A 13,103-nucleotide genomic window follows, 5' to 3' on the forward strand; every position below is an offset into this window, starting at 1 on the left:
TAATGTGCTGGATGAATCATAGTTGGGTTGAAGTTTTGTATTTAAGCGAGTCCCAACCTCGCTAAATACAATGGTGACCTCAATACCTCCTATGACCATCCCCCACAACAGCTACTTGTTACCCTGCAAAGTCATTCACAGCATCTCCCTAAGCGTCTGTCTTCCAACAGACAGACAAACATATTTTTTGTAATTTTGTTTAAGTAATTCTTAATATAGGTGTTCTCGGAGTTGTTAAAGGACAATTATAAACTCACGTCGACATAGCTGGCCCACCATCATCCCTGGCCCAAGTGTCGATACATCTGGCCCACCACCGTCCACTTCCTCAAGGCCTCTATGTTAATCACATACTCGGCATGTCTGATTCCCAAAACTTTCCCAGCGGGCTGAAGATGCGACTAGAGGAATCAGGAAGAGAGAGAAAGAGAGAGAGAGAGAGAGAGAGAGAGAGAGAGAGAGAGAGAGAGAGATAGAGATAGAGACAGAGAGAGAGAGAGAGAGAGAGAGAGAGAGAGAGAGAGAGAGAGAGAGAGAGAGAGAGAGAGAGAGAGAGAGAGAGAGAGAGAGAGAGAGAGAGAGAGAGAGAGAGACAGAGAGAGAGAGTGAGAGAGAGAGAGAGAGAGAGAGAGAGAGAGAGGAGAGAGAGAGAGAAGAGAGAGAGAGAGAGAGAGAGAGAGAGAGAGAGAGAGAGAGAGAGAGAGAGAGAGAGAGAGAGAGAGAGAGAGAGAGAGAGAGAGAGAGAGAGAGAGAGAGAGAGAGAGAGAGAGAGATGATATCTTTCCACGCTAGCTACAAGCTTAGCAGAAATGAACTTCGATTGTGTTGTTAGAGGAGCGAGCTTGCCAATCACCCTTCAGTTGTATAGTCACGCCATGTCATCTATTTTTAGTGGGTAATGACACCCATTACTATTTTCTTTTCTTCTTTATTTTTTTATTACAGCGTCGTGTGTTTGGCAAGAGTCCCACAGAAGAAGGGAGTTGCCAGTGGCGTGTGAGAACCTGTGGTTAATCCAGTTTTCCAGAGATTTTCGCTGGAAGAATCGTGAGAGGGCTGACTCCTCTATCCCGTAACTACCGCCCCGTCGATCGCTCTCGCAACTAAAACGGCTCTCTTGCTCGCTCTCTCTCTCTCTCTCTCTCTCTCTCTCTCTCTCTCTCTCTCTCTCTCTCTCTCTCTCTCTCTCTCTCTCTCTCTCTCTCTCTCTCTCTCTTTCTCCCTCTCCCGGAGACCTAACTCACTGGATTGTGTGGATCGCTCTCGGTTTAGGAATGGCTGGAGTTAGAGAATGTGTGTGTGTGTGTGTGTATGTGTGTGTGTGTGTGTGTGTGTGTGTGTGTGTGTGTGTGTGTGTGTGTGTGTGTGTGTGTGTGTGTGTGTGTGTGTGTGTGTGTGTGTGTGTGTGTGTGTGTGTGTCAGAGGCACGTCTGGTCATTAATAGATGTTTGTTTTTATCATATCGTTACTGGTATACCGCACTCATTATATCATTATCAGGATATCGCTTTCACTTATGAGCATATCGTGTTATCAGTATATCGTTATCATCGTGTCTTTTTTTTTGTGTGTGTGTGTCAGCTATGTGTGGTGCCTATGGCCAGGGTGTCACTCATGCCCAGAAGCCTGACGTCGGAATCACCAAGGCCTTCTTGGAACCTGCATAATTGAAATCGTCTTTTTGCGGATTCCTATTAAAACAAAATGTACAGAATTTTCTAGTATTCTCTTCCGATTGGAGAATATCAAAATCCACAGATGCGAATAACCTGTTATGATAAAGGAAAATATCGTAAAGAAAATATTTATTTTTATTTTGTTTTGATAGTAAAAGAACAGCCAGCCGCAGGTCGCTACTGTTACAAGCTCTCTATATTGGCCTTGAAAACTTTATTGTGAAGTTAAAAATAATATATATATTGTGACGGTAACGCGTTGGTGTTCGGCTGTTCAAAGCTAGGGGTATGGCCTCGTCACATAGAATAAAAAAAAATAGAAAATCTGGAACTTCGTCTGTGGTAAGGTAAGGAGAAGACACACAAAACACAAGTAAATTTTAACAATGGAATTTTAATTACGTTAGATAAACAAAACATGAATAAAATGGACATACAAATTCGTATAATAAAATCAATCAATCAAAATAATAAGAATAATTAAATGACAAAGTGAAAAGTTACGTTAAGACAAGTGAATAATAACAAGCTGTGCAATATACAATAAAATTAGAGGTGCAGGAATATTGGCTTTAAGCTATCACCTCTCTTAGTACACGTCAGCCTAAGCTTAGTCTACCAGGAAGAAGTGTTAACCGTATGAAAGCACTGAATATTCTGACGACTGAGGTCGTGGCGGCCCCAGACATCACGTAGTATGTGGGTGGAGTGCAGTTGCAGCCAGACCGGCGGCCAATCAGCGAGGAGCCGGCAACAAGACAGGTAGTTTGGCGGTTTGAGGCTGAGCAGGTGTTCGTGGCTGCATACGTTTTGCTCTCTGGCAAACCTTGGAGATGTTGTTGTCGTTGTTGGACATTTCTTCCATAGTAGTTTTATATAGATGTAACGACGTATTTTTGGAGGGAAGAGCAGGCTCAATCTCTTGAAGGAGATTATCGTCACAATATATATATATATATATATATATATATATATATATATATATATATATATATATATATATTATATATATATATATATATATATATATATATATATATATATATATATATATATATATATATATATATATATCTTTAGGCACTAATATACGAAGAAAGAATATGAACACTGAAGTTAAATTACCCTTAAGAACAGAACGAAGGAAGAATTGAACTGTACAAATGGATTAAATACATAAACCAACAGAAACATGTATCAAAAAGTGAGAAAATCGAGTTACGATATTAGCTGTAACAGCGGGTTGACATTAGGTAACTCTGGATATAAAATCTAATAGTAAACATTAGTGAAGCAAAAATTTCTTAAAAGAGGAATAAACTGTCGGGAATCGCCCCTGAAGTAAATATATTGGTAAATTTAAAAAATAAAATTGTCAGATTTATGAATGAAATTGGTTAGGTGTAAATGCGACCTGCCACACCTAGAGAGCAAACCTATAACACACACACACACACACACACACACACACACACACACACACACACACACACACACACACACACACACACACACACACACACACACACACACACACACACACACACACACACACACACACACACACATATACACACAGGGGCCTGGTAGCCTGGTGGATAGCGCGCAGGACTCGTAATTCAGTGGCGCGGGTTCAATTCCCGCACCAGGCAGAAACAAATGGGCAAAGTTTCTTTCAATCTGAATGTCCCTGTTACCTAACAGTAAATAGGTACCTGGGAGTTAGTCAGCTATCACGGGCTGCTTCCTGGGGTGTGTGTGTGTGTGTGGTGTGGAGAAAAAAAAAGTAGTTAGATTGACAGTTGAGAGGCGGGCCGAAAGAGCAGAGCTCAACCCCCGCAAGCACAACTAGGTGAATACACACTCACACACACACACTTACACACGTACATACATACAGAGAGTTAGATTTCATTTACCTTAAGCATTTTTAAGCACACACACGCACGCGCGTGCAATGATATTATAAATATAACCCATTAAGGCAATAATTCGACAGGACTACACCCTTAGGCATCCCACGAGGGAAAAATTTCAATTAAAACTCAGAAACAATCACATGTGCTTTACATATGAAAGACGTATTTTTTGTGACACACAAATTACTTTACTCAGCTTGTCCCATTCTCGCAAATAACTCCCTCTACACCTTTAATTACGAACACCCTTCCCACGCTCTCCCTTCATGTCCATATCCATTGTCGTGCCCACCTTCCTTCCTACCCTTAACATTCATTATCCCTCCCCCTCCCTTCTATCCCCTCAGTCGTGAATAACATCCACTCTGCCCCTAATATTTCCCCACCTCCCCTATACCCTGAAGTCTGGGTCCACTCTTCTCCCTGTCCCTAACATCCTCAACTGTGCCCCCTCACTGCCCCTAACATTCATGCCCCCACTCGCTCAGTCGTGCCCACCCTCCCCCTCTATCATCTCCGCTATCACGATCCGCTACTCAGCTCATCACAGCCTGACTCATCACCGCTTAATCACGATTCTGTGATCCCCATACATAATGCATCTGGTGGTAAAGGGACCGTATCTCCCGCTCATCTTCACGACCATGCCGGTGATCCATCAGGGAGACGAGGAAAATATAACACAGACACATCTCATGTCTACGGAATGGCATTTTTTTGTTTTTATTTTTGGCTCTGTTCTATTCTACCCAGCTTTTCTGTTCTTCATCTCGTGATGACCAGACCACACACTAGAATGTGAAGGGACGACGACGTTTCGGTCCGTCCTGGACCATTCTCACAATCGAGAATGGTCCAGGAAGGACCGAAACGTCGTCGTCCTTTCACATTCTAGTGTGTGGTCTGGTCATCATACTTTAGCCACGTTATTGGGACTCGTCGCCTTCATCTCTTGATTTGGTAGCATTATTATAGTTAACAAGGTGAATTACCTCGTGTGTTTTTGGACAGTTTTGAATCAGACTCTTGGAACATTACGACACCTTTTGTTTCTCATGTGGTTGTATTTTGCAGGGCGTTGGAGAGCGGCATTAATATTGCACTTTGAAGTTCTTTTAAATATGTAGAAAACTTAAAATTGTGTGTGTGTGTTGTTTCAATACTAAGCAAGTACTAGGATTCAAATAAAGGTTCGGTATTCTGTCTAGTTTGTTATCGTTCTAAATTGTGATTTGTGTTTAGTAATTATGTGCCTGAGGTTCTTTTCTGAGACGTTGACTGCCTGCCACAGATAGCGTAGGTGAGATATGGGTTTGCTGAGTTATATAGTGTCCTTATCAGTACAGAGAGGAGTACATAAAAGCGGATAATCAGAGTATTCTTAGATATTTAGATAATTTTATTTACACATTTGTATATAACAATTATAGTTCAATCTGTAGTATATGTGTATGTCTTGGCATATCCCTTTCGCTCTGCTCTAAATTGAAGATATTTTGTATTCTTGTATCTATCTGGCTGTTTGATTATATTTAAAACAACATGTAATTTGCTACGTCAATAATGTGGGTAAGTTTATTAGCTGCCAGCTGCAAACGGCCGCGTTTAGTTTAATATTAACTTTCTCGGTCAAGGTGCAAAGGTTAGTGATTTGACAAAATTAAGCAAGTGTCATTTGCAAAAGATACTACCATAATGCTTTCTCCTGTTTTTTGTTTACCAATGATATTCCTACACTTGCCTGAAGCATTTGCCTGACCCACTATTTGATCCTCATTTCATTATTACTTAGGTGGTGGATGAGTGTTTGGGACGTAAGTTAGTTCCAGTAAGGGTACATTCCAATATGTTGTACAACGTCTTCTACGTTGTTAAAACTTACTCACAATCCGATTTGGTGTGTAGCGCTGCACTTTATACCCTGTGGTCAGTTGGTAAGTTTTCCACACTGCTGACATCTTAAGGTGTTGCTAGAGGCATTTGACAGAACATTAGTCTACACGAGAAATAAGTGTGGGGCAGGACGTTACCTTCTGGAACGCCAGTGTTAAGCAGCAACGTGGGAAGTAGCAGCTCCGCTCACGGAAATATAATGGTGTCTGTTGGTGAGATAAGATCGTGCGTATTGAAGGAATTGACATCCCTGGCTCCATTATGGTGTAGTTTAGGAATATGGTTATTATAGTTAACAGTGTCAAAAGTTGTCTAGACTCATATCAATGAAGCCAAGCAAATTTATTACAGCATCGTTGGTTCTCCTCAGGGCTCTAAACACAAATTTAACAGAGCTTAGTCAATATTTTTTAACCGTATAGAAGTAAAGCCATTTACATAGAATTCGATTTTTTTATAGAGTGGAATGGTTAAATATTAGCCTATACTGTAAGTGTGTCTGTTATCCCCAAGATGTACTCCCCTGTATGTGCAATCAAGATCCAGTGTCCCAATGAATACAGCAACGTATCGACTGTTTTTACGAACTTTTCTAATCATACTTACATTTTAAAAAACTGTGCACCGTATTGGTTTTGTCATTATGTCTTCAGCCATGTTATTGCAACTCCTCGTCTTGCATTTGAGTTATGATAGCAGGCGTGCTGTCCGCCTTGCTGACACGATAGGTGCAGGCATGGTAGCGAGGATAAGATATGTCGTATCAAACACATTCCTTTCCACATTCTCATGACTCCAAGCCCATCCTCACCCTTTCCTTCCCTCTCATTATACCAAACCCATTCCCACCCTCCTTCCACATCCCTTCCAGGACACCCAAACCTTCTTCACCCTCTGCCACAACTCTTCCGTCCCTTCCATAACACCCATCCCTTAACACCTCTTCTTTCTCCTCCCATGACACCCAGCCTATCTCCTTCCCACACCCTTTCCCTTTCCCTTCATGACACACAACAGCCAGCCCGCTCACAACACTTTAAGTACGACAGGATAAATCACGGTCCTATTTTTTTTCTCTGGTCTAATCTTCATTTCGCTCGAGGCCACGTTTTGACGAGGTCGGATGATAAAGACGACCTCTTTTATAACAAGACGACCTTTCCTCTTCCAAATTAGACGTCACTGCTTTTGTACGTGTTTGTGTACGTGTGTGTGTGTGTGTGTGTGTGTGTGTGTGTGTGTGTGTGTGTGTGTGTGTGTGTGTGTGTGTGTGTGTGTGTGTGTGTGTGTGTGTGTGTGTGTGTGTGTGTGTGTGTGTGTGTGTGTGTGTGTGTGTGTGTGTGTGTGTGTGTGTGTGTGTGAGTTTGTGTGTGTGACAATTTTTACTTGTCGTTTCTCACGTGTGGCTTCCGTGTCAGTACGACATATTCAGGAGTGAGTTTCACATCTTGATTGATTAAAATAATACATTAGAATACATATACATCCTAAAGTCAACATCATTGTATAAATTTATACATTATAAGGTAAATAAAGTATTCGCCTTAGAGTCAATCATATTGGTTGTGGGATATGATTTTAATAGATGGCTGAGTAATGCTGTGATGGATTGTGGTATTGTGCTGGGTGTATCTCGTGTCTGTGGGCGTTAGTGTTGTGTTGGGTATGTACCTTGCGTCTGTCGGCGTTGTGTCGTGTTAGGTATAAATCTTACGTTTGTGGGCGTTGTGTCGTGTTGGGTATGTATCTTGCGTCTGTGGGCGTTGTATCGTGTTGGGTATGTATCTTGCGTCTGTGAGCGTTGTGTCGTGATGGGTATGTATCTTGCGTCTGTGGGCGTTGTGACGTGTTGGGTATGTATCTTGCGTCTGTGGACGTTGTGTCGTGTTGGGTATGTTTCTTGCGTCTGTGGGCGTTGTATCGTGTTGGGTATGTTCCTTGCGTCTGTGAGCGTTGTGTCGTGATGGGTATGTATCTTGCGTCTGTGGGCGTTGTGACGTGTTGGGTATGTATCTTGCGTCTGATGCGTTGTTTCGTGTTGGGTATGAATCTTACGTTTGTCGCGTTGTGTCGTGTTGGGTATGATTCTTGCGTGTAATTCCGTTCTGTTAATTAATGTCTTTGTTGCTCTTGTTGTCGTACGGGGTATATTAGTAGTGTGTTGTTGCTCACTGTTAGTGTTGTATAGGGCGTATATTAGCGTTGTGTCGTGTAAAGCGCATATTAGTGGTGTGTCGTGTACAGCGCATATTAATGGTTGTTTGTGAAGGCGCCTATTAGTGGTGCGTCGTGTAGAACGTATATTAGTGGTTTGTCGTGTAGACCGTTTGCTCGTAGATATTCCTATGAATGACGGACATGATTTCGTTTGTCTGATGACAGCGAATTTGTTCTTTTGTTGTAGTGTATTTGTTATTTTTTTGCTACTTGGTCTTAGTAGGAGTCTTTCCTTGTTTATATGTTGAGAATAGATCACACAATTTGTTGGTATTTCCCTTCTGAAGGTGACATTTGGAGCTCTGTATAGAAGCTGCATTCACCGCCTCACTTTTTCACTTTCTAGTGCAATCCAGTTGTTCATTACTCTGACTCTATTAAAAAAGTTATCTCTAATGTCTAGGTCATTTCGGTACTTGGTTTTCCTCAAGAAACCTTAACTTTTTGTTAGTACGTTGGTGATGCAGTATTATCTTATTGTAATTGCTTAATGTTATTTTCTTATTGCTCGATACACAAAGTTTGTGTATCGAGCTTCTTTAAGATTTTAATCCTTGTATCTAGCCTAGAGAAGTACAGATATAACCTGTATTAACACCATATATTTCATGGCTCAAAACGCCAATTATTTCCATGTAAGTAATTATCAAATTAAGGCACGAATCCTGAGAGAAAGTGTGCCAAGTTGTTCCTAAGTGATTCGAAACTAATGTGTTTAAGATATATGTTTAAATATTTAATAATTAAATTATTTCTTGCAGAACCAGGGGAAGGAAAAATACCCCAAGGAACATGCGTATAAATAGAAGCGGCGGTGATGTTTATCTTCCGAGGCGGAAACTCAGACAAGAGACGAAAAAGTGAAAACCACGCGGTATAAAACCTTGGACTGGAGAGTGTTGACTCTGTAATATTGTGTTACGATGGTGTGTAAAGGTGGAATAATTTGCACCATGGATGCTACAGCCTCGGCCCGTGTGGCGTGGAGAGGCGGCGAGGAGAAAAGATGCCTTGAGCTGTCATGAGGAGTGGTCATTACCCAGTCACTGTGTTGGGAGAAGAGTCTTGCGTGGGAAGCTCTGTTTAATGTGAGACACACTACATTAGCCAGAGTCATTTATAATTTCTCCCGTAAAATAATACATTTTTCCAGTCATGCTTGATTTGCTCTGAGATGTGAAATGTATTTTTTTGCTAAAAGTAAAATAAATGAAATAAATCGCGTTGGCTATATCGTGTCAATGAGAACTTTGATGTAGCTGCTTCACCGCCTACTATCCATACAGTAATCGCATATTTATCCTTTTCATTTTATCTCTCAGTTTACATTTCATTTTAATAATTTCGTTCACTATAGATCTTTTGAAGAATGATAAGATCCGGAAACAAGTTATCTTTCTGGCTTGAAATACAGAGCAGACTGCTTTTAGTGTTGTAGTTGGCGTAACAAGGCCATCTTCTTACTTCATAACATTCTAGATACGGTCCTTTGATCGCGTCATGAATGATAACACAAAGACTTGCAGTTCCCCCTCTTCTCGCTATCTGGAAACTTGAGAACTCGCTTTTGTCAACAACTTTGTTCATTTCTGCTGGTTGGTCAGTAACTATTCTGGAGGCCTTAACAGCGCTCCTGAGGTTGATAGATACGGCAAAGTTACAAACCAGGTCGGATATACCGGTCCACGAGTCCCGGTACTCGTATCCTTGAGCCTAACCGTGGATCGGAATATCCGACCCAAGTCGGATATACCGGTCCACGAGTCCCGATACTTACCGGGACCGTGGACAGGTATATCCGGTGGACCGGTTTATCCTTACCGTGGACCGGTATATCCAACCCAGGTCGGATATACCGGTCCACAAGTCCCGTTACTCGTATCCTCACGCAAGACGAGGCTCAGCTTCCTGTAAACACGCGGTCCTCTCAACTAATAGGTCGCGAGTTTTTGTTTACGCTACGGGAAACAACGTTACAAATATAACCTATTAAGAAAAAGCTCACAAATACGCGTCGGATTTCATTCACAAGTTCGGTGGGTTGCTTAGGTTCCCACGTTTGTGGTCAATTTAAAAGGTTGGATTTTTTACGGAGTGGCAGAATGAACAGTCGCAAGGTGTGATGAAGAGTTGAGGACGCGATGAGTAGTGTTAGTACAGGTGTTTCCTTCATCGTCAACATTCTCGTGGTTTATAAGACTCTCGAGTCCTCCTTCAAATCATCAGCATTATTTGAGTTACATATTCGGCTATAAGCATCTTCTCCAGTATAATGCTGCGGTATTATCTGGTATTTTCTTCTTACACTACACCTTATTGTCCATATTAACTACACCTCATTAGCCTCCTTGTTATACTACACATCATTATCCTTATTCTTTATCTACTCTTCGTTTTTCTCCTTCTTGATCTTAATTCTACAGATTAAGGAGCAAATCAAGAAGAAAATACTCCCAACTATCAAAGGTCGCCACAGAGCCAAAGTAGCGGAAGGAAGATCCACTGCGATGTGGTACGAACAAGCCACTGGGTACTACTCTGTCAAGCCTGGCAAAAAGATATCCAGAGACATTGCAGTAGTCATACACACATTCAGACTTGGTTACAAGTGCTGCTGGGAGGTAATAAACCCAATAGTTAACGAATGTCATATCTATGGAACAGAAGCAGAGGCGCCACTATTGCACTACCTATTGGCATGTGAAGCTACTGAAGCCCTGCACATCAAACTCAACATTAATCCAACGACAGCAGCTGCATTAGATGTACATTCCACAACCACTACAATGATTAGAAAAGCCCTTAAAGAATGGAACTCACTAGTGAGCATTCTGCATCAATATTCGCCACCAAGATAATGTTATTAAAACAATACCAAAACCAGTGCACTAAAACAAAAGCGAAAAAGAAACAGGGAAAAAGGAGGAATCCCCACCTCCATTTAAAACTTTGACTCAAATATCACAGTAACAAGGTTACCGCGAATAACCGAACTCAATTACGGGCTCACCATAGCCAGTGCTACATGGACATTTCGTTCTGAGTAGCTAAATCTAAAACAACAACAACAACATCTTCCTTCTTCTACTGCACCTCATTATCCTTCTTGTTCCACTGCACATCTGTCATGGCCTATTATTGTGTCTGTCACCTATTAATATTTAATATTATAATAACATAATAGTAATATTTCCCCCTTCGTTAAATATTTTATTTTATCCCTCCATCTCCCCTCTTTCATTTCTTTCTTCTTCCACCCTCTCTCATCGATCTTTTGCTCTCTTCTCACACACCTCTTCTTTCCCCTCTCCTTCCCCCCTCACCAATCTCCCTCTCCAGTTAACTTCATTTCTTTTCGTCTCTCTCCCATCTCTTTTCTCCCTTTATCTCCCATCACTCCCACCTCTTCCAACACTTTTCCTATCCCATCCTTCTCTATCCTTCTCTCCTATTCAATTTACATCTTCTCTCTTCTCCCATGCCTCTTCTTCCTTTATCTCACATCACATTACGCCCGTTCCCCTTCCATCACTCTCCACCCCCCCCCTCTATCATCCCTCCCAGCTTCCCCATCCCTCTTTCCCATCCCTCTCAACCACCCACCCGACTATCGTCCCATCCGCTCCACTATCACCACCCGGATCACAAGGCATTAGACCACCAGTCATAATAAGAGCATGAACGTGCATTATTTTTCATGACAAAACCAAAAAGCTTCTATAAGGCTGCATTTTGGATCACAGAAAATGATCAAGATGTGGACGTCTTAATTTTCAGACGAGACTCGAGCAGGTTATAATTTTGGTTCGGACCCAGATGCTCAAGGTGAGCGAGTAGGGTTCAAAAAAGGGGTCACAAAAGTAGTCGTTTTACGTCATCACTGCTTTTCTTTTCTTTTTTTAAGGTTGATCTAACCTATTCAACCTTTATCTAACCTTGTGTGTGTGTTTTTTTTAATCTTTCGGCTACTATTGAGACGAAGAGACGTGCAATTTTTTTCCTTTACTGTCTATGAAAATTTGGTTGCAATCCTCCTCAGTTATTTTGTTTTTATTTGTGATGTCTTTACATCCACCCGCTGTCCTCATACTTAAGGAACTGCAAGCATAATGCTCTGCAACATAGCGTCAAATTCCGGAGTCTTATTTAAGTAAAAAGCATAGCAATAGTAACGCTAGAATGATTAGCATCGATCTCGATAGGGTGAGATTTTGGTTAAACTAAACCAGTGATGATATGACGTTTGTTAAATCATTAGAACGATGTCCAACACTGGGGCGAACAGAGTGAAATGGTGCATGTTTTTTCCCCTAATTACGTGTTAAAGAAAAATAATCCAATATGGCAAAAAAGGAGGATAAGGAGCACAGAGATAACTTTGTAATAACTTTAATGAATGTATATTCACTAATGCATAAATTTAACAAGAAGTTTGCGTGAATTTATTTTATTATGTTCTGAAAGAATGCAAACTATTGTTGTTGTTGTTGTGTTTATAAACTGGTTTCATATACATAATAATTTATAATATTGATGCTGATATTGCAATTTGTAATATAAACTATTATATTGTGGATCGTATTATATATATTATGGATAATCACCAGATAATCTACCAGCAATCTGGTTACCTGTTGAGTCCTTCCTTAGTGTAGGATCACCGTTTTTAGAAATCTGAGTTCAATCCCCAAATGTCCAAGAATATGTTATCATAAACGAAGCATTATATTACAAATAATGCACATTATTATTTATTTTGTTCATGTTATAGCAAATCTATCAATAATTATGAGTGAATTTTGTAAGCGTCTCACAGATATCCTAACAATCCCTCATCCTCCTATAAACATTCAAGCAATCCCCCAACATACAAATCTACTTACACCCAGCCTGCCCATCTGTCCCAACACATTCTCTACACCTACACACAAATACACACTCACAAACCTCCTCCTCCACATCAACGCCCGAAAAGGTCTTCCTACTGCACACCTATATACACAAACCCTAACCCGCATGTTATAGTACCGAACAATCCACTATATCATATTTAAACCCACATATCCCGGCTGCAAATCCCCATGGGAAAGCCCGGCATGCATAGCTGTATCTCACACGCCCTGCCCTCGAAGTCATAATGAATTAAGATGCAGGTGTTAGGTACGGAACAACATGGCTGAGGGCAGGTGCTGTACATGTGCCACTGATTACCTACACAATGCTCTCCTGTCACCCACCTGCACTCTTCTGGGATGGAAATCATGTAGTTACCTCTGTCATGCTTGAAGTTCCTTGACTGTTTAATATTATCTCCTTGGAGAGAGTTTGGTTGTAAATAAAAGCTGCCTTGTATATGCCAGTAGGTCTTTTGTAGTTTAATTTCTTGGTATGTTCTTAA

The sequence above is a fragment of the Procambarus clarkii genome, chromosome 44 (assembly GCF_040958095.1).
Source record: "Procambarus clarkii isolate CNS0578487 chromosome 44, FALCON_Pclarkii_2.0, whole genome shotgun sequence".
Taxonomy (NCBI): Eukaryota; Metazoa; Arthropoda; class Malacostraca; order Decapoda; family Cambaridae; genus Procambarus; species Procambarus clarkii.